The sequence below is a fragment of the Pollicipes pollicipes genome, unplaced genomic scaffold (assembly GCF_011947565.3).
Source record: "Pollicipes pollicipes isolate AB1234 unplaced genomic scaffold, Ppol_2.1 Scaffold_6138;HRSCAF=7277_pilon_pilon_pilon, whole genome shotgun sequence".
Lineage (NCBI taxonomy): Eukaryota > Metazoa > Arthropoda > Thecostraca > Pollicipedomorpha > Pollicipedidae > Pollicipes > Pollicipes pollicipes.
The window spans coordinates 4,735,879-4,760,446 of NW_023596818.1; the positions used below are offsets into that span (position 1 = coordinate 4,735,879).

The 24,568-nt window shown below is 49.6% G+C and overlaps 7 non-coding genes across 7 annotated transcripts; 3 read left to right on the forward strand and 4 right to left on the reverse strand.

The window, feature by feature from the left end:
• Positions 1 to 1,518: 1,518 nt before the first annotated feature.
• On the reverse strand, positions 1,519 to 1,590 carry TRNAP-CGG (transfer RNA proline (anticodon CGG)). The gene has a single exon. It is a non-coding gene; the product is annotated as a tRNA-Pro (tRNA).
• A 755-nt stretch (positions 1,591 to 2,345) lies between these two features.
• On the forward strand, positions 2,346 to 2,417 carry TRNAP-AGG (transfer RNA proline (anticodon AGG)). The gene has a single exon. It is a non-coding gene; the product is annotated as a tRNA-Pro (tRNA).
• Positions 2,418 to 9,145: 6,728 nt separating this feature from the next.
• On the reverse strand, positions 9,146 to 9,217 carry TRNAP-CGG (transfer RNA proline (anticodon CGG)). The gene has a single exon. It is a non-coding gene; the product is annotated as a tRNA-Pro (tRNA).
• Positions 9,218 to 9,964: 747 nt separating this feature from the next.
• TRNAP-AGG (transfer RNA proline (anticodon AGG)) lies at positions 9,965 to 10,036 on the forward strand. The gene has a single exon. It is a non-coding gene; the product is annotated as a tRNA-Pro (tRNA).
• A 2,318-nt stretch (positions 10,037 to 12,354) lies between these two features.
• On the reverse strand, positions 12,355 to 12,426 carry TRNAP-AGG (transfer RNA proline (anticodon AGG)). The gene has a single exon. It is a non-coding gene; the product is annotated as a tRNA-Pro (tRNA).
• A 4,953-nt stretch (positions 12,427 to 17,379) lies between these two features.
• Positions 17,380 to 17,451, reverse strand: TRNAP-CGG (transfer RNA proline (anticodon CGG)). Its single transcript has one exon. It is a non-coding gene; the product is annotated as a tRNA-Pro (tRNA).
• Positions 17,452 to 18,212: 761 nt separating this feature from the next.
• On the forward strand, positions 18,213 to 18,284 carry TRNAP-AGG (transfer RNA proline (anticodon AGG)). The gene has a single exon. It is a non-coding gene; the product is annotated as a tRNA-Pro (tRNA).
• The last annotated feature ends 6,284 nt before the right edge of the window (positions 18,285 to 24,568 follow it).

Here is a 24,568-nt window from a genome sequence, read left to right on the forward strand (position 1 = left end):
AGAGGCTTTCATCGACTCAGGGAGAGCCTTATCAGGTGTCTGATGAGTTCCGGACACGTGAACAGGATGAATTATTGAATGTTTCCCGCGGACAGGTAAATCACTGTGGGTCCTGACCGTCACAGGAGTCCCTCACTGTTGCAGAGGCCCCGACCAATGCCAATCGCGGACCCGGCCTCGCTCTTGCTCGTTCCTATGTCGGTGATTTGTGACGAAAATAGGGGCACGCACTGTCCCAGGGGTCTTCAATCGGTGCAAGAGACACTCTGACTGACATCAGAGGTCGCGGCCCAGCCGTCATTGACTCAGGGACCTGGACCCTCAAGCCCAGACCGATATGCAGCCAGCTGTTCGGTACTGTTGGTGCCTGACCGATATAAAGGCCCTTATCCACCCACGACGCCCTCAATCGGTGCAAGAGACACTCTGACTGACATCAGAGGTCGCAGCCCTGCCGACATTGACTCGGGGACCTGAACCCTCAAGCCCAGACCGATATGCAGCCAGCTGTTCGGTACTGTTGGTGCCTGACCGATATAAAGGCCCTTATCCACCCACGACGCCCTTAATCGGTGCAAGAGACACTCTGACTGACATCAGAGGTCGCAGCCCTGCCGACATTGACTCGGGGACCTGAACCCTCAAGCCCAGACCGATATGCAGCCAGCTGTTCGGTACTGTTGGTGCCTGACCGATATAAAGGCCCTTATCCACCCACGACGCCCTCAATCGGCGCAAGAGACACTCTGACTGACATCAGGCGTCGCCGCCCTGCCGACATTGACTCAGGGACCTGAACCCTCAAGCCCAGACCGACATGCAGCCAGCTGTTCGGTGCTGTTGGTGCCTGACCGATGTAAAGGCCCTTATCCACCCAGGACGCCCTCAATCGGCGCAAGAGGCACTCTGACTCGATTTGGGGTCTCAGCACTAGGTGACGGGCCACTAAATATCACCTCAGGCAAGCTCAACTTGGGTGCTCAGTCGTCGGGGGCGAGGGGGACTTTGGACTCCTCGCAGGCATTTGGAGGCCCATTAAGGAGCATTACAAGTGACCCGTCGGCCCCTCAGGACCAAAGAGGAGGGGGGGGGGATGTCATGTGCCGGGATCATGTGGCCTCCTTTGCCAGCGCCACTGGTGGTAACGCTCATGATGGCCGCTGTGGTTAGTGTGTTCGGAGCTGTCCACTGCACAGTGTACAAGTAACGATGCGACCCAGGGTGGGGACGTTACGGGTATTTATAACGGCTCGTTCGTCTAGGTATATGACTCTTGCTTAGTCCGCGAGAGATCTTGGGCTCAAATCCTGGACGAGCCCTGTTATTGCTGCCAAAATGCCTAGGTCTTCATACGTAGAAGCGCATGTGAATCTCTGTGCCCTTCTACACACGCACCTTCGAATCTGCTACCATAGTGAATCATAGAAGATCCTTATAAGCCACATGCCCTAATATGATAACAATCATTAAAGTCGGCGGGAGGAAACGATACCGGTAGTACCGTTCATTACAATAATTGGGCTCGTCCGGGATTTGAACCCGGGACCTCTCGCACCCGAAGCGAGAATCATACCCCTAGACCAACGAGCCGACAAGGCGCAATTTAACGTCCTGGTTGAGTGCCGTGCTGTTACTTTCACATCGCGAGTCGACAGCTCCGGACCCACTGTCCGCACCCAGTACCGTCTCAAAAAGTCATAACATAAGGCACTGGCTATTAGTGCGGTCATTTTGTGTAAACTAATTGGTAAACCGAAAAAAATGCAAAAAAGAACTGAGCTGGACAGGACAGAAAGACATGACTGATAGCTCAGGGCGGAGAAATGCGCAGGGCGGAACGAAAGGGTGTGCAAGGCAGACGACTTGGGCGGGGGGGATAGACGGCAGAGGACTCCTGGCAAGGCGCAAAGATGCAAGGGCTGAAAATAAGGGCAGAAGACAGAGAACAGTGTACGAAGCAGGTAAAGGAAAGATAATGAGCAGGGAGCAGATTAAAACAGGATCCCTTCTGTCTTGTATGCCCGCCCCGTCCCGCTTAAGGCGGGACATGACCGACCATGTCTTGTTCTGTCTTGTGCCCGTTTGCTGGTCCAGCCTTCTGTCCTAACGACTTCCCCATATGCATAGCCACAAATATGTTGCAGCTCGCACGCCAGTACAACTCCAATTGTCCTGGCCTAGCTCGGCCACTAGCGCTATGCTCCCTCACGGCAGTCTGTAACCGACGCGTTACGCCATACCTTGTGAGACGATGATGGGTGTGGCTAGTGTGCTTGGAGCTGCACACCTTGAGATGTGAAAGTGACGGCGCCGCCCAAAATTGGGACGTTACGACCAGGCATATCGGCTCGTTGGTCTAGGGGTATGATTCTCGCTTAGGGTGCGAGAGGTCCCGGGTTCAAATCCCGGACGAGCCCGGTTATTGGCATCACGGGCAATCACTCGCCATCTACATCAGTGGCTGTGAGCCCATGTGAGCAACTAGAGTACTTTGTTCTTCTCTACTGCAGGTGTGAACTCATGTGAGCAGGACATTCAATGCTATAGGTTCAAGAGAGTGTCCCTCATTTGTATGGGATTTTGAACTGGAATAGCTATCTTGGAGCCCACTCGGTGCAGTTCACAGCCCTGCCATTCTTAAGAACTAAACCCATCCAGTTTCTGAGGTACACGCCCGCGAAGATGTGCAGGCCATTTCGGGGAATCTATTTATTCCAAAGTCACCCACGCATCCACGGCGACATGATAAGATCATTTAAATTCTGTAAGTGCATTAGCCATGCGGCAATCAAGGCCAAGAAAAATATAATTGTTGAGGCGTTCATCTCTGGCATTCGTGAGCACGATTTCCAGATATAAAGGCCGTCAAATGGCTCTCAATCACTGTTGTGCAGGAAACGGTGACGTATCAAGCCATGGCGTATAAAGGATCATATTAACGAAACAGAGAAATTGTGCTGCCTGGAGCAGTCTATTCCATTTTAAAGTGTACCGATCACTACATGTGAGCCTATTTCACCATGTGTGATGCTTGACGCAACATCTGAAAGTGTGGAAAATTTCCTTTAAGTGCATTTAATATTGGTGAAGCAGCCATAACGTTCAATGTTGCGGATATATCTAGTTCTCTAATGGGAATCGGAGTTTTCAACCGCATCATCCTCAAAACCTTAGGTGTAACTAGACACAATACCAAAGTAGAGTATTAGCGTCAGATGGCCAACGCAGTTTGTCCGTCTTAAAGCCGCAACATCAGTAATAATGTAGGATAGTTGAACACTTATGATACTTATAGGACCTCCCGTCAAGGAATCCAAAGTCATCAGCAGTAGCAGGATCATATACTCCTATGTCCTCAGAAAAACATGGCTTTTCAGCTCAAGGGTCACAGGTACAGGTGGCAGCAGTTGGAGTGGTTATGACTTGGGTCCGGCACATTATGGCCTCAGCTCGCGCTTAACTGTGAGGTGTACAATAATTAAGCGTGTGATGGAAGCGCGTCAGTAAAAGCACCAGCTAAATGTATCATTCAATGCCTTAATCTTTCGTACGTCTGCAACATCTATTGCTACTTGTGCTGTTACATGTGGCGGGGCAGACTAGCCTTGTCTTGGCGTCGCCCCCGTCAATACGACCCTCCCGGCCGGCGGTAAGGTCACGTGGTTGCAACATCTGCTTGAAAGAAATGCTCCACATTTGAGGATCTTGAAGCAAGCAGCACTTAGAGCTTCCGGTATGCTTTTAAGTAGACCAAACTTTTTTAAACAATACAAGCTGTATAAATCTGGGAGTGCTGTATTGCCAGAGGCGATGCCAAGATACAGCTAGCCTGCCGGCCATTGAATGGCAGAAACAGCGTCATATCGATATTGCAGATGTCCGAGAAATTAAGGCATTGAATGATGCATTTAACTGGTGTTCTTGCTGATGCGCTTCCAACACACGCTGAATTCTAAAACACCTTGCAGTTAATCGCGAGCTGGGCCAAAATGTGCCGGACCCTAGTCACGACCATTCCAACTGCAGCACCTGTACCTGTGTCCCTTGAGCTGAGAAGCTATGTTTTGCTGAGGGCGTGGTAACATATGGTGTTGGTACTGCTGATGAGTTTTGGTTACATCATGAGAGATCCTGTAAGTCTCATAAGTGTTCAACTGCCCTACATTTTTACTGAAGCGGGTTTTATTGCGCGCAAACTAGGTTAGCCACCTGACGCTAATACTCCACTTTGCATTCTGTCTAATTACATGTAATGTATAGGCACGATGCGGTTGCCAACTCAGATTGTCATTGGAGAACCATATATATGTTCATAACATTGAGCGTTATGGTGGTCTTGCCGATATAAGATGTAATTAAGGGGAATTTTCAATTTTAGAATGTTGAGGCAAGCTTTGGATGTCATGAAACAAGCCCAGTTATAATTATTGGTACGCTTGTAAGTGGAATAAAGTGTTCTAAATAACACAAATCCTGTTTCGTAAACATGATTCCCCATACGTCATGGTTTGATTTCGCCATGGTATCTTGCACAACAATGATTGAGGGCCAATAGATGGCCGTTATATCTAGTAATGATGCTCACCAACACCAGATATAAACCACTCGACCGTTATATCTTTTTTGGCCTTGATTGCCACATGCCAATGAAATGACGGGACCTGAATAACATAATAGCATCATGGTGGCTTTGGTGAATTTGGGATAGTCTTCCCGAAACAGTATGCACATCTTCGCGGAGGTGTATTTCAGAAACTAAGTAAGTTTAGGTCTTCAGAATGGCAGGGCTGTGGACTGCACCTAATGAACTCCAAGATAGCTATTTCAGCTCACAATTCCATACAAATGTGGGACATTCTCTTAAGCCCAGTGCAATGACCCAACTCGCTCCCAAATTCCCATATATTTTTACTCTCGCGTATTTGAACAAGCTCGCAGACGATGGGCTTCAACACTGTCCTGCTCCCATCAATTCACATCTGCAACAGCAAAGCACAAGTGCACCAAGTACTGAAATGGGCTTATAGCCACTGATGTAAATGACAAGTGAAAACCTGTGATAATAATGACTGGGCTCGTCCGGGATTTGAGCCCGGGACCCCTCGCACCCTAAGCGAGAATCATACCCCTAGACCAACGAGCCGACAGTACCTTCGCAGGGGCTTCAATTTTGGTTTGCGCAGTTACTTTCACTTCGTATTCGGCACGGCTCCGAGCACACTTGTCACACCCTGTCTGGCCCCGTTCGCTTGTCTGGCCCTGCCTGTCCTGTGCCGTCCAAGACGGGATAGAGCTGGCCGTGCTGTCCGGGCTGGCACCCCTCTTTACGCCTTGCCCTGCTATTGTCTTTGTCCTTCTGTCTCTTCTGTCCTAACGGTTTCTCTATTCTCGTTTTCCAAGCGTCCTTCATCACTGCGGGCACGGGCCAGAGATGCGAACACGAAAAATGGAAGCAAAAAGTAGAGAACAGAAAACCACTCAGCCAAAAGAAAACAGTACAGAATAAGACCTGATCCTGCTTGTCCTAGCCTCCCGTCTTTCTCAGTCTTGTACTCTACAGTATAGGGCTGGAACGGTATCAAAAAATGGGCGAGCGGAGCAAGAACTTCTTTGCCTCGTTCTACCACGTGATATTTCTCTGGTTCTATCCTGTCTTTTTCCGCCTGGACTGCGTCCCACCCAACAGTCCAAGCCGCATATCCAGTCGTTTGAGATGTAATAATCTTCTCTGCCCTCATTCTGCACTGTTCCCTTTCTCTGCCGAACCCCGTCCTCCCTTCTGCTTTGTCATTTTTCCTGCACCGTCCCTGTGCCGCTCTCTTTTCCTTTCCATCCTGTGTTCTGCCCTATCCTCCATTTTACCCCATCACCGTTCATTTCCTCTCAGGTGTCGTACTTACTGTTCTGTCTGCTGCCCATCCTGCAACACCTTGCTTTGCACTGCCGCCTTGCCCTCGAGCAGAACAGAGGCCAGACTCGCACCCTAAGTAAGAATTCTACCCCGAGATCACTGAGCCGATCAAAACATTACGAAAAGTCCTAGTTGTGGACCGCGATGGTACTTTCACATTAGGTGCCGACAGCTCCTGGCTCATTGGCCACACCCACCATTGTCTCACGAGGTCATAGCATAATGCGCTGACCACAGACCGTCGTGAGGGAACATAGCCTTACTAGCGGAGGCTAACCGAGACCATTGGGGTTATCTTGGCGTGTAAGCTTCGATTTGTTCATGGTGATGCATGTCGCGGAACCGCTAGGGCAGAGGGCTGGACTAGGAAACAGGGAAAACAACAGAACAAGGCGTGACTGGTCATATTCCACCATGACCGGGACAGACGGGACAAGGGAACATACAAGACAGAAGGGATTCTGTTTTCATCTGTCCTCTGTCCTACTGCCTCCTTCGTGGTCCATTCTTTCTCTTCACATTCTGTCCTCATTCCTTGTATCTCTGCCCTCTTCCCTGGCCATCTGCCCTCTGTCCTGCGTTCCCTTCTGCCGTGCTCATTCTTCCGTTCTGCTCTGTGCGCTGTTCCTTTTCGGGCTATCAGTCATGGCGTTCTGGCATGTCCTGTCTCAGTCCTTTTTCTACATCTGCTTCGTGTTACCGTTTTTTGTCACAAACCGACTACGTATATAACCAATGCCTTGTGTTGTGAGCTTTTGAGACGGCACTGGGTGTGGACAGGGGGCCCGGAGTGGTCGACTCACGATGCGAAAGTAACTGTGCGATCCACAACTGGGACGTTACCACGTTGGTCCGGTCGTTGGTATCGGCTCGTTGGTATCGTTGGTATCGGCTTGTTGGTCCGGGGTATGATCCTCGCTTAGGGTGCGGAAGGTCCCGGGTTCAAGTCCCAGATGAGCCCCGTTATTACCGTCATAGTTACACGTCTACTTCTTCAACGCTTCATCCAGGCTAACGATGCTTTAATGCCATCCTAACTAGAGCCTTGTGTTATGATCTGTTGAAACGGCGCTGGGTGCGGACATTGGGTCAGGAGCTGTCGACTCGCGATGTGAAAGTAACGGCGCGGCCCGCAACCAGGACGTCACAGAGCAATTTGACGGCTCGTTGGTCTAGGGGTATGCTTCTCGCTTCTTGAGCGAAGACCAGGCACGCAGCGACTGACCAATAAAGTGAGAAAACGATGTCTTCTATCAGTTCATTCGCTCTCAGCATGCCTCAACACAAAATGCCTCGCCACAAACGATCTAGTCACTCCAAAGACTTCTCACGCATGACCTGCTGCCTGTCGGCCCGGGCACATCCCAAAGAACACGAAAGTCATTGTGCATGTAAGTCTACCAACTTGGCAGCTCAGACAGTCACCAAAAAGTATCGACGTGATCACGTTCCAGATGTGCGGGTTCAAGATCGGCAGCGCTCGATAGAGACTTTTTGGTGCAGCCACCGTCCTCAGAAATTGTATTCTCAGCGTATGAGGTACAAGATTGAACATTTTGCACCACCCACAGTACTAGGTAGCGCCAGTGCGATTTTGGGCAGACGTTTATTAACGTACCACTCACAGAACAGTAAGCCTGTTGCAGACAAGGCTATGCTGCGTGGACATCATGTTTGTAGTGCATGCAGATCTGTCTAAAGCGCCTGTGGTACCCCACGAACGTATCCGGTAGAGAACCTCGAGGTTCCGTGGCAGGACTGCTCCACATGTTCCGAGACACACCGAACACCCTTGTCGACCTCTCACCTTTCGAGCCACTGTCAAGTGGAAGCAGGTGCCGTGAGATGTGGCAGACGCTGATGCCGTGACGGGATTTTGTAGGTGGTTAATGGTCTGGTTTGTAGCAGATATGGGAAGGAGGTGGTGGTGCAATGTGTGTTAAATATTTGTTTCTGTCGGTTACGTATTTATTACTTGGAAGCATCAAACAATGTCCCACTTGTTGGAATGCTTCGAGAATAAAAATGATCCACGAACTATGATTGTCATGAGAGATCACGGCCCTCACGGTTCTCACGGCCCTCATTGAGTACTGAGCCTCGACGAGTGTAAATTGAGGCATTCGGCCTTGCCCCTTTTTCAGAATTTGACCATCAGGCTCCGACAAACATTAGGTCATCTGCTCGGCACTGGTGGTGTCTAACTAACATAGAGGCTTTCATCGACTCAGGGAGATCCTTATCAGGTGTCTGATGAGTTCCGGACATGTGAACAGGATGAATTATTGAATGTTTCCCGCGGACAGGTAAATCACTGTGGGTCCTGACCGTCACAGGGGTCCCTCACTGTTGCAGAGGCCCCGACCAATGCCAATCGCGGACCCGGCCTCGCTCCTGCTCGTTCCTATGTCGGTGATTTGTGACGAAAATAGGGGCACGCACTGTCCCAGGGGTCTTCAATCGTTGAGAGCGACACTCTGACTGGCATCAGAGGTCGCAGCCCTGCCGACATTGACTCAGGGACCTGAACCCTCAAGCCCAGACCGATATGCGGCCAGCTGTTCGGTACTGTTGGTGCCTGACCGATATAAAGGCCCTTATCCACCCAGGACGCCCTCAATGGGCGCAAGAGGCACTCTGACTCGATTTGAGGCCTCAGCGCTAGGTGACGGGCCACTAAATATCACCTCAGGCAAGCTCAACTTGGGTGCTCAGTCTTCGGTGGCGAGGGGTATTTTGGACTCCTCGCAGGCATTTAGAGGCCCATTAAGGGGCATTACAATGACCCGTCGGCCCCTCAGGACCTAAGGGGGAGATCATGTGCCGCGTGTGCCCTTCCTTGTCAGCGCCACTGGTGGTAACGCTTACGATGGCGGCTGTGGTTAGTGTGTTCGGAGCTGTCCACTGCACAGTGTACAAGTAACGATGCGGCCCAGGATGGGGACGTTACGGGTATTTATAACGGCTCGCTCGTCTAAGTATATGACTCTTGCTTAGTCCGCGCGAGATCCTGGGCTCAAATCCTGGACGAGCCCTTCTATTGCTGCCAAAATGCCTAGGTCTTCATACGTAGAAGCGCATGTGAATCTCTGCGCCCTTCTACACACGCACCTTCGAATCTGCTACCATAGCGAATCATAGCAGATCCTTACAAGCCACATGCTCTAATACGATAACGATCATTGAAGTCGGCGGGAGGAAGCGATGCCGGTAGAACCGTTCATTACAATAATTGGGCTCGTCCGGGATTTGAACCCGGGACCTCTCGCACCCGAAGCGAGAATCATACCCCTAGACCAACGAGCCGACGAGACATATTTTAACGTCCTGGTTGCGTGCCGCGCTGTTACTTTCACATCGCGAGTCGACAGCTCTGGGCCCACTGTTCGCACCCAGTACCGTCTCAAAAGATCATAACATAAGGCACTGGGTACTAGTGCGGTAATTTTGTGTACACTAATTGGTAAACCGAAAAAAATGCAAAAAGGAACTGACAGGGCACGACAGAAAGACACGACTGATAGTTCAGGGTGAGCAATGTGCAGGGCAGAACGAAAGGGTGTGCAAGGCAGACGACTTGGGGGGGATAGACGGCAGAGGACTCCTGGCAAAGCGCAAAGATGCAAGGACTGAACATAGGGGCGGAAGACAGAACAGTGTACGAAGCAGGTAAAGGAAAGATAATGAGCAGAGAGCAGATTAAAACAGGATCCCTTCTGTCCTGTATGCCCGCCCCGTCCCGCTTAAGGCGGGACATGACCGACCATGTCTTGTTCTGTCTTGTGCCCGTTTGCTGGTCCAGCCTTCTGTCCTAACGACTTCCCCATATGCATAGCCACAAATATTTTGCAGCTTGCACGCCAATACAACTCCAATTGTCCCGGCCAAGCTCGGCCACTAGCGCTACGCTCCCTCACGGCAGTCTGTAACCGACGCGTTACGCCATACCTTGTGAGACGATGATGGGTGTGGCTAGTGTGCTTGGAGCTGCACACCTTGAGATGTGAAAGTGACGGCGCCGCCCAAAATTGGGACGTTACAACCAGGCATATCGGCTCGTTGGTCTAGGGGTATGATTCTCGCTTAGGGTGCGAGAGGTCCCGGGTTCAAATCCCGGACGAGCCCGGTTATTGGCATCACGGGCAATCACTCGCCATCTACATCAGTGGCTGTGAGCCCATGTGAGAAACTAGAGTACTTTGTTCTTCTCTACTGCAGGTGTGAACTCATGTGAGCAGGACAGTCAATGCTATAGGTTCAAGAGAGTGTCCCTCATTTGTATGGGATTTTGAACTGGAATAGCTATCTTGGAGCCCACTCGGTGCAGTTCACAGCCCTGCCGTTCTTAAGAACTAAACCCATCCAGTTTTTGAGGTACACGCCCGCGAAGATGTGCAGGCCATTTCGGGGAATCTATTTATTCCAAAGTCACCCACGCATCCACGGCGACATGATAAGATCATTTAAATCCTGTAGGTGCATTAGCCATGCGGCAATCAAGGCAAGAAAAATATAATTGTTGAGGCGTTCATCTCTGGCATTCGTGAGCACGATTTCCAGATATAAAGGCCGTCAAATGGCTCTCAATCACTGTTGTGCAGGAAACGGTGACGTATCAAGCCATGGCGTATAAAGGATCATATTAACGAAACAGAAATTGTGTTGCCTGGAGCAGTCTATTCCAATTTAAAGTGTACCGATCACTACAAGTGAGCCTACTTCACCATGTGTGATGCTTGACGCAACACCTGAAAATGTGGAAAATTTCCTTTAAGTGCATTTAATATTGGCGAAGCAGCCATAACGTTCAATGTTGCGGATATATCTAGTTCTCTATTGGGAATCGGAGTTTTCAACCGCATCATCCTCAAAACCTTAGGTGTAACTAGACACAATACCAAAGTAGAGTATTAGCGTCAGATGGCCAACGCAGTTTGCCCGTCTTAAAGCCCGCAACATCAGTAATAATGTAGGATAGTTGAACACTTATGATACTTATAGGACCTCCCGTCAAGGAATCAAAAGTCATCAGCAGTAGCAGCATCATATACTCCTATGTCCTCAGAAAAACATGGCTTTTCAGCTCAAGGGTCACAGGTACAGGTGGCAGCAGTTGGAGTGGTTATGACTTGGGTCCGGCACATTATGGCCTCAGCTCGCGCTTAACTGTGAGGCGTACAATAATTAAGCGTGTGTTGGAAGCGCGTCAGTAAAAGCACCAGCTAAATGTATCATTCAATGCCTTAATCTTTTGTACGTCTGCAATATCGATTGCTGCTTGTGCTGTTGCATGTGGCGGGGCAGGCTAGCCTTGTCTTGGCGTCGCCCCCGTCAATACGACCCTCCCGGCCGGCGGTAAGGTCACGTGGTTGCAACGTCTGCTTGAAAGATATGCTCCACACTTGAGGATCTTGAAGCAAACATCACTTAGAGCTTCTGGTATGCTTTTAAGCAGAACAAGCTTTTTTAAACAACGCCAGCTGTATAAATCTGGGAGTGCTGTATTGCCAGAGGCGATGCCAAGATACAGCTAGCCTGCCGGCCATTGAATGGCAGAAACAGCGTCATATCGATATTGCAGACGTCCGAGAAATTAAGCCATTGAATGATGCATTTAACTGGTGTTCTTACTGATGCGCTTCCAACACACGCTGAATTTTAATACACCTTGCAGTGAAACGCGAGCTGGGGCCAAAATGTGCCGGACCCTAGTCACGACCATTCCAACTGCAGCACCTGTACCTGTGGCCCTTGAACTAAAAAGTCATGTTTTGCTGATGGCAGGGCAAATGTTGAGGCAAGCATTCATGTCATGAAGCAAGCCCAGTTATGATTATTGGTACGCTTGTAAGTAGAATAAACTGTTCTAAATAACACAAATTCTGTTTCGTAAACATGATTCCCCATACGTCATCGTTTGATTTCGCCATGGTACCTTGCACAACAATGATTGAGGGCCAATAGACGGCGTTATGTCTAGAAATGGTGCTCACGAACACCAGATATAAACCACTCGACAGTTATATTTTTCTTGGCCTTGATCGCCACGTGACCAATGGAATGACGGGATTTCAATGGCATTATAGCATCATGGTTGCCTGGGTGGATTTGGAATAGTCTTCCCGAAACAGTTTGCACATCTTCGCGGAGGTGTATCTTAGCAACTAGATGGGTTCAGGTATTAAGAATGGCAGGGCTATGAGCTGCACTTTCTGAACTCCGAGATAGCTATTTCAGTTCGTAATTCCATACAAATGTGGGACATTCTCTTAAGCCCAGTGCAGTGACCCAATTCGCTCCCAAATGACCATATATTTTTACTCCCGTGTGTTTGAACAAGGTTGCCACACCTGCAGCAGCGAATCACAAAGTGCTCCAGTTACTCATATGGGCTTATAGCCATTGATGTAAATGACTTGTGATAGCCTGCGATAGTAATAACCGGGCTCGTCCGGGATTTGAACCCGGGACCTCTCGCACCCTAAGCGAGAATCATACCCCTAGACCAACAAGCCGGCAGTGTCTGTGCAAACGCTTTAATTTTGGTTCGAGCAATTACATTCACTTCGTATTCGGCACGGCTCCGAGCACACTTGTCACACCCTGTCTGGCCCCGTTCGCTTGTCTGGCCCTGCTTGTCCTGTCCCGTCCAAGACGGGATAGGGCTGGCCTTCCTGTCCGGGCTGGCAACCCTCTTTACGCCTTGCCCTGCTATTGTCTTTGTCCTTCTGTCTCTCCTGTCCTAACGGTTTCTCTGTTCTGCTTTCCAAGCGTCCTTCAGCACTGAGGGCACGGGCCAGAGATGCGAATACGAAAAATGGAAGCAAAAAGTAGAGAATAGAATACCAGTCAGCCAAAAGAAAACAGTACAGAATAAGACCCGATCCTGCTTGTCCTATTCTCCCGTCTTTCTCGGTCTTGTGCTCTACAGTATAGGGCTGGAACGGTATCAAAAGATGGGCGGGGGGAGCAAGAACTTCTTTGCCTCGTTCTGCCACGTGATATTTCTCTGGCTCTATCCTCTGTCTTTTTCCCCCTGGACTGTGTCCAACCCAACAGTCCATGTCGCATATTCAGCCGTTTGAGATGCAATAATCTTCTCTGCCCTCATTCTGCACTGTTCCTTTTCTCTGCCGAACCCCATCTTCCCTTCTGCTTTGTCCTTCTTCCTGCACCGTCCCTGTGCCGCTCTCTTTTCCTTTCCACCCTGTGTTCTGCCCTCTCCTCCATTTTACCCCATCACCGTTCATTTCCTCCCAGGTGTCGTACTTACTGCTCTGTCTGCTGCCCATCCTGCAACGCCTTTTTTGTACTGCCGCCTTGTCCTCGGGCAGAACAGAGGCCAGACTCGCACCCTAATTGAGAATTCTACCCCGAGATCACTGAGCCGATCCAAATATTACGAAAAGTCCTAGTTGTGGACCGCGATGGTACTTTCACATTACGGGCCGACAGCTCTGGGCTCATTGGCCACACCCACCATCGTCTCACGAGGTCATAGCATGATGCGCTGACCACAGACCGTCGTGAGGGAACATAGCCTTACTAGCGGAGGCTAACCGTGACCATTGGGGTTATATTGGCATGCAAGCTTCGATTTATTCATGGTGATGCATGTCGCGGAACCGTTAGGGCAGAGGGCTTGACCAGGAAACAGGGAAAACAACAGAACAAGGCGTGACTGGTCATACCATGACAGGGACAGACGGGACAAGAGAACATACAAGACAGAAGTGGTTCTGTTTTCATCTGTCCTCTGTCCTACTGCCTCTTTCGTGGTCCATTCTTTCTCTTCACATTTTGTCCTCATTCCTTGAATCTCTGCCCTCTTCGCCGGCCATCTGCCCTCTATCCTGCGTTCCCGTCAGCCGTGCTCATTCTTCCGTTCTGCTCTGTGCGCTGTTCCTTCTCGGGCTATCAGTCATGGCCTTCTGGCACGTCCCGTCTCAGTCCTTTTTCTACACCGGTTTCGTGTTACCGTTTTTTGTCACAAACCGACGACGTTTATAACCAATGCCTTGTGTTGTGAGATTTTGAGACGGCACTGGGTGTGGACAGTGGGCCCGGAGTGGTCGACTCACGATGTGAAAGTAACTGTGCGATCCACAACTGGGACGTTACCACGAATTTTTCGGCTGGTTGTTCTAGGGGTATGATCCTCGCTTAGGGTGCGGAAGGTCCCGGGCTCAAGTCCCAGACGAGCCCGGTTATTACCGTCACAGTTGCACGTCTATTTCTTCAACGTTTAAGACTAACGATGTTTCAATGCTGTCCTAACAAGAGCCTTGTGTTATGATCTGTTGAGACGGTGCTGGGTGCGGAGATTGGGTCCGGAGATATCGACTCGCGATGTGAAAGTAACAGCACGACCCGCAACCAGTGCGTCACAGGGCAATTTGCCGGCTCGTTGGTCTAGGGGTATAATTCTCGCTTCTTGAGCGAAGACCAGGCACGTAGTGACTGGCCAAAATAGTGGGAAAACGATGTCTGTTATCAGCTCGCTCGTTACCAACATGCTGAGAGATACTGTGGCACAAAATACCTCGCCACAAATGATCTAGTCACCTCAAAGACTTTTCACGCATGACCTGCTGCCTGCCGGCCCGGGTACATCCCAAATAATACAAAAACTATCGCACATGTCACCAACTTCGCAGATCAATCACCACTAAACATCGACGATGGTCACGTTCCAGATGTGCGGGTTCAAGATCGGCAGCGCTCGATGGAGGCTTTCTGGTGCAGCCACCGTATTCAGAAATTGTGTTCTCACCGTATGAGGTACAAGATTGAACACTTTGCACCGCCCACAGTACTGGTGAGATTTTGGTGTACTAGTGAGATTCAGTGAGATTTTGGGCAGACGTTTCTTAACACGCGCTCGGGTGGGGGAGCGGGTCAAATTGTCCCCCCAAAGATTTTTCCCAAATGGTTTCCGAACGGCGCGGCGCAGCCACGCCAAATTTTGCACGGCTGTAGACAACTGAATAATGAATCGTTTGGCATCAACAATTTAGATGTAGCTTGTAAGATCACTGATCTATGGCAGGTCAAAATCAGGCCATGGATTCAGCGAAGTCAGTTTCTAGGGAATTGTTCATTCTGATGCAATAACGGAGTGCTAAACAAATCCACACATCTCTGAGATGCTTTCTTAGGCAACACAAATATTGAATGAGCAACTGACGTTGACCTAAGGTCAGGTATGAGGTTCAGACTACGGTCAAAACAAACCTGTTTTATTGCTGTAGAGCTTGCTGTATGAGATAGTTGCTGATGCTCATTTCGAATTTATTGATTGCAGGAAACTCATTATACATCTTTCATGGACTACTTAGAGGTCAGAATAGGTCATTCACCCAAAATGACTCAGGTCAACACTCCGTTTTTAGAAACATATTGTCTAGCGTTATCTTTGTAGCTTATTCAAGTGCAAAACTCAGAGCAGTCTTGTATGGTTTAATCACCATGACCTTTAAAAGGTAAGCAAAGTCGCTGACCTTAAATAAGCATGTGACCTTTTGCTTAGAAACAGTCATCTAGGTTTTGGGCGCGCTTTGGAGACCAACCTATAATTTGACATTGTTTGACCTTATTTGACCCAAAGGTCATGACTTAGGGACTACAAAATTTGATCTAGGTGAGTGCAGGTCAACACACCCTGTAGATATTGTGTCTCTAGTTCTCTTAGTTCCCGCGATTTCGGCGGGGGGTCAAATTGACCCCCTCCCCCACACCCGAGTAAAGGGTATCCAGCCAGCCACCCGGGTGCGTGTTAACATACCAATCGCACAACAGTAAGCCTGTCGCAGACAAGTCTATGCTACGTGGACGTCATGTTTGTAGTGCACGCAGATCTGTCTAAAGCGCCTGTGGTACCCCACGAACGTATCCGGTAGAGAACCTCGAGGTTCCGTGGCAGGACTGCTCCACATGTTCCGAGACACACCGAACACCCTCGTCGACCTCTCACCTTTCGTGCCACTGTCAAGTAGAAGGAGGCGCTGTGCAATGCGCTGTGGACGGACTGGTTTGTAGCGGACATAGGAAGGAGGTGGTGGCTCAATATGTGTTAAATATTTGTTTCTGTCGATTACGTATTTGTTACTTGGGGAGCAACAAACAATGTCCCACTTGCTGGAATGCCTCGAGAATAAAAATGATCCATGAACTATGTATGTCATCAGAGATCACGGTCCTCATTGAGTACTGAGCCTCGACGAGCGTAAATTGAGGCATTCGGCCTTGCCCCTTTTTCAGAATTTGGCCCTCGGCTCCGAAAAACATGACGTCAACTGCTCGGCACTGGTGATGTCTAACTGACATAGAGGCTCTCATCGACTCAGGGAGATCCTTATCAGCGCATGAGCGTCTGATGATCTCCGGACATGTGAACAGGATGAATTATTGAATGCCTCCAGCAGACAGGTAAATCCCTGTGGGTCCTGACCGTCACAGGGGTCCCTCACTGTTGCAGAGGCCCCGACCAATGCCAATCGCAGACCCGGCCTCGTTCCTGCTCGTTCCTACGTCGGTGATCTGTGACTAAAATAGGGGCACGCACTGTCCCAGGGGTCTTCAATCGGTGCAAGAGACACTCTGACTGACATCAGAGGTCGCGGCCCAGCCGTCATTGACTCAGGGACCTGGACCCTCAAGCCCAGACCGATATGCAGCAAGCTGTTCGGTACTGTTGGTGCCTGACAGATATAAAGGCTCTTATCCACCCAGGACGCCCTCATTCGGCGCAAGAGGCACTCTACTCGATTTTAGGTCTCACCCCTAGGTGACGGGCCACTAAATATCACCTCAGGCAAGCTCAACTTGGGTGCTCAGTCTTCGGTGGCGAGGGGTACTTTGGACTCCTCGCAGGCATTTGGAGGCACATTAAGGGGCATTACAAGTGACCCGTCGGTCCCTCAGGACCTAAGGGGGGGGGGGAGACCATGTGCCGGGTGTACCCTCCCTTGCCAGCGCCACTGGTGGTGACACTCACGATGCCGGCTGTGGTTAGAGTGATCGGAGCTGTCCACTGCACAATGTGCAAGTAACGATGCGGCCCAGGATGGGGGCGTTATGGGTATTTATAACGGCTCGTTCGTCTAGGTATATGACTCTTGCTTAGTCCGCGAGGGAGCCCAGGCCCAAATCCTGGACGAATGCGGCACAGGATGGGGACGTTGCGGATATTTATAACGGCTCGTTCGTCTAGGTATATGACTCTTGCTTAGTCCGCAAGAGATCCTGGGCTTAAATCCCGGACGAGCCCTTCTATTGCTGCCAAAATGCCTCGGTCTTCATACGTAGAAGCGCATATGAATCTCTGTGCCCTTCTGCACACGCACCTTCGAATATGCTACCATAGTGAATCATAGAAGATCCTTATAAGCCACATGCTCTAATATGATAACGAACATTGAAGTCGGCGGGAAGAAACGACACCGGTAGCACCGTTCATTACAATGATTGGGCTCGTCCGGGATTTGAACCCGGGACCTCTCGCACCCGAAGCGAGAATCATACCCCTAGACCAACGAGCCGACGAGGGATGTTTAACGTCCTGGTTGCGTGCCGCGCTGTTACTTTCACGTCGCGAGTCGATAGCTCCGGACCTACTGTCCGCACCCAGTACCGTCTCGAAACATCATGACATAGGGCACTGGCTATTATTGCGGCCATTTTGTGTAAATTAATTGGTAAACCGAAAACCGATGCAAAAGAGAACTGAGCAGGGCAGGACAGAAAGACATGACTGATAGCTCAGAGCGGAGAAATGTGCAGGGCGGAACGAAAGGGTGTACAAGGCAGACGACTTGGGAGGATAGACGGCAGAGGGCTCCTGGCAAAGCGCAAAGATGCAGGGACTGAAAACAGGGCGGAGGACAGAGAACAGGGTACGAAACGGGGGAGAGGAAAGAGAAGGAGCAGAGAGCAGATTATAACAGGATCCCTTCTGTCTTGTACGTCCCGTCCCGTCCCGTCTCGTTCCGCCCAGCACGGGACGTGACCGGCCAAGCCTTGTTCTGTCTTTTGCCCGTTTGCTGGTCCTGCCTTGTGTCCTAACGACTCCTCCACATGCATAGCCACAAATATATTGCAGCTTGCACGCCAATGCAACCCCAATTGTCCCGGCCAAGCTCGGCCACTAGCGCTATGCTCCCTCGCGGCAGTCTGCAGCCGGCGCTTTACGCCATACCTTGTGAGACGATGGTGGGTGTGGCCAGCATGCTCAGAGGCGTACACCTTGAGATGTGAAAGTGACGACGCGGTCCAGAATTGGGACGTTACGGCCGCGTACATCGGCTCGTTGGTCTAGGGGTATGATTCTCGCTTAGGGTGCGAGAGGTCCCGGGTTCAAATCCCGGACGAGCCCGATTATTGCTATCACATAATCACTCGCCATCTTCATCAGTGGCTTTGAGCCCATGTGAGTAACTAGAGTACTTTGCTCTTCTCTACTGCATGTGTGAACTCATATGGGCAGGACAGTGCGTTAGCCAACCATCTGCAAGTACGTCCATGCATGCCGGCGAAGGATATATGGGAATCTGGGGACGAATTGGCTCAATGCTATGGGTTCGAGAGGGTGTCCCTCTTTTGTATGTGATTTTGAACTAGAATAGCTATCTTGGAGTCCACTCGGTGTAGTTCACAGCCGTGCCATTCTTAAGAACTAAACCCAACTAGTTTCTGAGATACACGCCCGCGAAGATGCGCGAGCTATTTCGGATAACTACTCCAAAGTCACCCAGGCATCCATGACGCCATATTAACGTCATCTAAATCCTACCATTCCATTGGCCATGTGGCAATTAAGGCCAATAAAAATAAACCAATAAATATAAGCGAGCTTATTTCATCATATGTGATGCTTGACGCAACATCTTAAAATGTGGGAAATTTCCTTTAATTGCACTTAACACCGGCGAGACAACCATAACGTCCAATGTTGTGGATATATCTGGTTCTCCAATGGGAATCCAAGTTTACAACCGTATCGTGCTCAGAACTTTAGGTGTAACTGGACACAATAACAATGTAGAGTGTATAAATGGCCGAGGCAGTTTGCGCGCCCTAAAACCCACATCATCATAAATGATGCAGGGTAGTTGAACACTAGTGAGACTTATGGGACCTCTCATGAGGTAATCAGAACTCAACAGTTAAAGCACCAGTTAACCAGTTAAATGTATCACTCAATGGCATAATCTTTCGGACGTCTGCAATATCGATATAGGGCTGTTTCCGGCACCCAGTGGGGGGGGGGGGGGGAGGGGGAGGGGGCAGCCTAGCCGTATCTTGGCATCGCCTTTGTCAATACGACTCTCCCGGCCGGCGGTAAGGTCACGTGGTTGCAACGTCCGCTTAAAAGAAATGCTCCACATTTGAGGATCTTAAACCAAGCAGCACTTACGGCTTCCGGTGTGCTTTTAAGCAGAAAAGACATTTTTAACAACACAAGTTGCATAAATCTGGGAGTGCTATATTGGCAGAGACGATGCCAAGATACGACTAGTCTGCCCCGCCATTGGGTGCCAGAAACAGCTTCATATCGATATTGCAGACGTACGAAAGATTACGGCATTGAATGATGCACTTAACTGGTGCTCCTACAGATACGCTTCCAACACGCGTTGAATTATTGTACACCTCACAGTTAAGCGCGAGCTAGGGCCATAATGTGCTGGACCCAAATCACGGCCATTCCAACTGCAGCCACCTGTACCTGTGACCCTTGAGCTGAAAAGACATTTTCGCTGAGGACGTAGAAATACATGATGCTGCTACTGCTGATGACTTTTGATTCCTTCATAAGAGGTCCTATATATAAGTCTCATAATAGTTCAACTACCCTACATTTTTACTGACGGTATGGGTTTTGGGGCGCGCAAACTAGGTTAGGTACCTGACACCTAAATTCTCTACTTTGTTTTTGTGTCTAATTACATATAATGTTTGAGCATGAGACGGTCCAAACCCAGATTGCCATTGGAGAACCATATATATCATAACATTGGGCGTTATGGTGGTCTCGTCGATATTAAATGTAATTAAGGGCAATTTTCCACATGTTGGAATGTTCGCATTTTAGAATGTTGAGGCAAACATTAGATTTCATAAAACAAGCCTAGTGATAATTATTGGCACGCTTGTATGTGGAATAAACTGTTCTAAATATCCCAACTTCTGTTTCCTAACAATGATTCTCCCTACGTCATTGTTTGATTTCGCCATGGTACCTTACACAACAATGATTGAGAGCCAATAGATGGCCGTTGTATCTAGAAATGAGGCTGACGAGCACCAGATGTAAGCCACTCGACAGTCGTATTTATATTGGCCTTGATTGCCATATGGCAAAGGAAATGACGGGATTTAACACGCTCCCGGGTGGCCGGCTAGATACCCTTCGCTTCGATGAGGGGTCAATTTGACGCCCCCTAAGATCTTGGAAACTAAGAAAGCTGGAGACACCAAATTTGCAGGGTGTGTTGACCTGTGCGTGAACACACAAAGGTCAAAGTTTGAGGTCACAGGATTATGACCTTCGGGTCATCGGCAGACGACCTGGTGCACGGCAGACGACCTGGGAGGATAGACGGCAAAGGACTCTGGGCAAAGCGCAGGGATGTAAGGACTCACGATAGGAGCGGAACAAAGAGAGCAAAGTACGAAGCAGCAAAAAGGAAAAAGGAGAATTAGCAAAGATTAAGAAGAGAGAAGATTTAAACCGGATCCCTTCTATCTTGTATGCCCGTCCCGTCTCGTCTCGTTCCGCTCAGGACGGTACATGACAGGCCATGTCTTGTTCTGCCTTTTGCCCCCTTGCTTGTCTTGCCCTCTGTCGTAATGGTTAATCCACATGCATCGCTACAACTTATTTACAGCCTGCACGTCAATGCAACCTCAGTTGTCACGGTCAAGCTCGGCTACACAGACTACACGACTCCCACAGCTCCCTCACGACTGTCTGTAGCCAGCGCTTTACGGGATAGCCTTGTGAGACGATGGTGGGTGTGGCTAGCTAGCTCGAAGGCGTGCACCGTGCGATGTGAAAGTAATGGCGTGGCCCAGAATTGGGACGTTACGTCACGCTCTGTTGGCTCGTTGGTCTAGGGGTGTGATTCTCGCTTAGGGTGCGAGAGGTCCCGGGTTCAAATCCCGGACGAGCCCGGTTATTGCCGTCGTAAGTACTCGTCTCACAGGTAGTTGTCTATTACTTCAACGGTGAAGGCCAACGACGCTCCAATGCTGTCCTAATCAGAGCCTTGTGTTACAACCTTGTGAGACGATACTAGGTGCGGACAGTTGCTCCGGGGCTGTCGACTCGCGCTGTGAACTTAACGGCGCGGCCCGCAACCAGGAAGTTACAGGAATCTTTGACGGACCATTGGTCCAGGGGTATGATTCTTGCTTCAGGTGCGAGAGGTCCCAGGTTCAGATCCCGGATGGGCAGAGATGCTGCTGTCATTGGTTTCTTGTATTTGTTCCTCCCCATCGATCTGCATCATTGCGGGAACATGCGGGACATGCGGGAACGATGTGGCTTATCAATGTGCTTCCTGGGATGTCTTGACTTCACTATGGTACAGTTGAAGGTATTTGTGATGCTTAGTGTGTGCACCCACGGAATTGATGTCATAGACGGATAAAGGCGGATTTGATGTCAGTCGGTCCCGAGTATGATTTTTCAGCAAGCTTTGTGGTGAAGCGAAAAACATGGCAGGAAGATTAGTAAGATACATAATTACGCTTTCAAACAAACGTGGGCAGCTTTTCAATTGCATCAGCAGTGTGTTGCACAATTGCAGGCTTTAAGCTAATTTCTGATGGCTAGGAAATTATGATAAATCGAACAGTATAACGTTTCCTTTTTAAATTCTGTGTTCGGTTTTGTACTGTGATTTGTGCTGTCTGTCCCTGCGCCTTCCTATATACTGTTCCGTCACGTCCTGTTCTGTCCTCCGTTCTCCCCTGTTGTCGGTCCTGACCTGCCCGGTGTCTTGCTCTGTGCCTCATGTGCTGCTTGTCCTTCCACTTCCTGCTCTGTTACATCGCCCTGTTATTTGGCAGGACACAGGACAGAAAGTTCATATCTATCCGTCGAACGAATTAAAAAGGGTGAAGTTAGAGGTTAAGGCTGCTCAATTTGGAAAGAGAATTTTTTTGCTAGTGCTTAGGTCTCTTGCACCACCTTATAGTTAGTCAAGGCTTGCATACCAGAACAAGTCCAACGGTCTCCCCGAAGCCCTGCTCCCCGAGCTATACTCTACGACGACAGTCCGTAGCCAGTGCTTTTTGTCACGAGCTCATGCGACGGAAGATGTGACCAATGTCCCGACAGCTGTTGTCCACATGGAGTGACCGTAATGACAGAGATCAGCATTGAGACATGCAGATATGTGCTGTCGGGCCGTTGGTCTACGAGCATGATTCTCGCTTACGGGGCTCAAGTCGTTCCGTCCAGTTCAATGTATAATTTTGCCTCCGCTGTTTCGCCAGACAGGAATGCGAATCGATTTACGAGCCGCACAGTGTTGTGGCACAGTCGCTCTGGGCCTGTATTGACTGTGGTTGGCCAGTTGCCAGCTGACCTTTCCATTTCAGTGGAGCCAAACAATGTCGCTGCGCAGCACAGCTAGACAGTGCTGCTGGCTTATGAGTCCAGCATCTTTCTCCTAGACCACGGAGATGGTTTAGTCTCATGCCTTCTGTCCTGGCTTGTCCTCTGTCGTAACCTACACTTCGTTCTGCACTGTCATTTCTCTCACCATGCACTCTCCGTCCTTCCCTGTCCATCAGCGGTGGGCCATAATGCACAAGGAAATGGCATAAAGCGCTGGCTTCAGACTGAAGGGATGGAGCAGAGCCTTAGTATCCCAGATTAGTCATGACCATTGGAGTTGCATTAACGTCCAAGCTTCAAACGATATCTGGTGATGCGTGTAGAGGCAACGCTAGGACGGAAAAATCTCTCTTCAGCGCAATTGCATTTTTCAAAAGGTCTAAATTTCTTTCTGTGGGCATGTTATGTTGTACAACGATCAGTGCGAGAAGTCGATTGAGGTAGCTTCCCATTCCAATTTAGCATTTACCTTCCAATCGCTATTTACCTTCCAATTCCAACGGCTTCAGTGGTCCTGATCAAGGAGAACGAGAGGCGTTTACACACAACGTTGTGTAAACGATATTGTAAACGATAAACGGGTTGGAGATAAGCTGTACATTTCACCTGACGGGGCTTTTTGCTTACTCCTTCATCAACCACAGACATTTCTGACTAATTCGCAACACTTTCCGCCCGCAGTCCGCAAACGCTTTTGCTCAGATGTGATGGGTTATCCCATCGCATTATTATAATGACAGCGCACATATACAGGACTGAGGCGACGAAATACATCGGAACTCTAACATCCAGCATCTTTCTTCTAGACCACGGAGTTGGTTCAGTTCCATGTCTTCTGTCCTGCACTATCCTCTGTCATGACCTACTCTTCGTTCTGTACTGCCATTTCTCATGTCATGTGCTCTCCGTCCTTTCCTAACCGCCAATGGTGGGCCATAAAGCATAAGGTTATGGCGTGAAGCGCTGGTTTCAGACTTAAGGGTTGGAGCGGAGCCTTAGTATCCCAGGTTGGTCGTGACCACTGGGGTTGCATTAACGTGCAAGCTTCAAACGATATCTGGTGATGCGTGCAGAGGCAACGCTAGGACGAAATGAATCTCTCTTCAGCGCAATTGCAGTTTTTCAAAAGGTCTTAATTTCTTTCTATGGGCATGTTATGTTGTGCAATGTTCAGCGTGAGAAACTGGTTCCGGTAGCCATTTACCTTCCAATTCCAAAGGCTTCAATGATGCTGATCAAGAAGAACGAGAAGCCCTTGTACACAACGGGCTGGAGATAAGCTGTCCATTTCACCTAACGGGGCTTTTTGTGTGCTCTTTCATCAAACACAGATATTTCTGACTAATTCGCAGCACTTTCCCCAGCAGTCCGCAAACGATTTTGCTCGGATGCGATAGGCCATCCCATCGCATCTGATGCGATGGCCCACCACATCGCATTATTATAATGACAGTGCAAATCTACAGGACTGCGGGGACGAAGTACATTGAAACTTGATATGCTGATTAGGATGAATGCAAAGACATGCATGAATTATAGCAATAGCCGGGCTTGTCCGGGATTTGAACCCGGGACCTCTCGCACCCAAAGCAAAGAATCATACCCCTAGACCAACGAGCCGACAATATTGAAATACACATCCTAATTCCGATCTCTTCCATTACGTTCACATGTTGCAGGCATCAGTTGACAGTGCACTGGCCACATCCACCGTCGCACAAGCTCGTGACGTGCGCTGGCTACAGACTGCCGCCGGGGAGCATAGCACGGGAAGCGGAGCTTCGCCGCGACCGTTGGACTTGTGATGATAACTGTATGGCAATGCATGGGAACATAGCACTTCAACAAGAGCCTCTCCCCACATGACTTTGTTAGAAGGATTGGCCAGAGCGGTCTGCCCTCTGTCCTGTCAAAGAACAGGCGGTCGTGACAGAGCAAGGTGTGGCAGGCATGGAAAAGACGGGACAGAGCAGAAGAGAGCGGGGCAGGCCACCACAAGCAAAAGCACAGAGCAAAGTGCGGATTGGGAA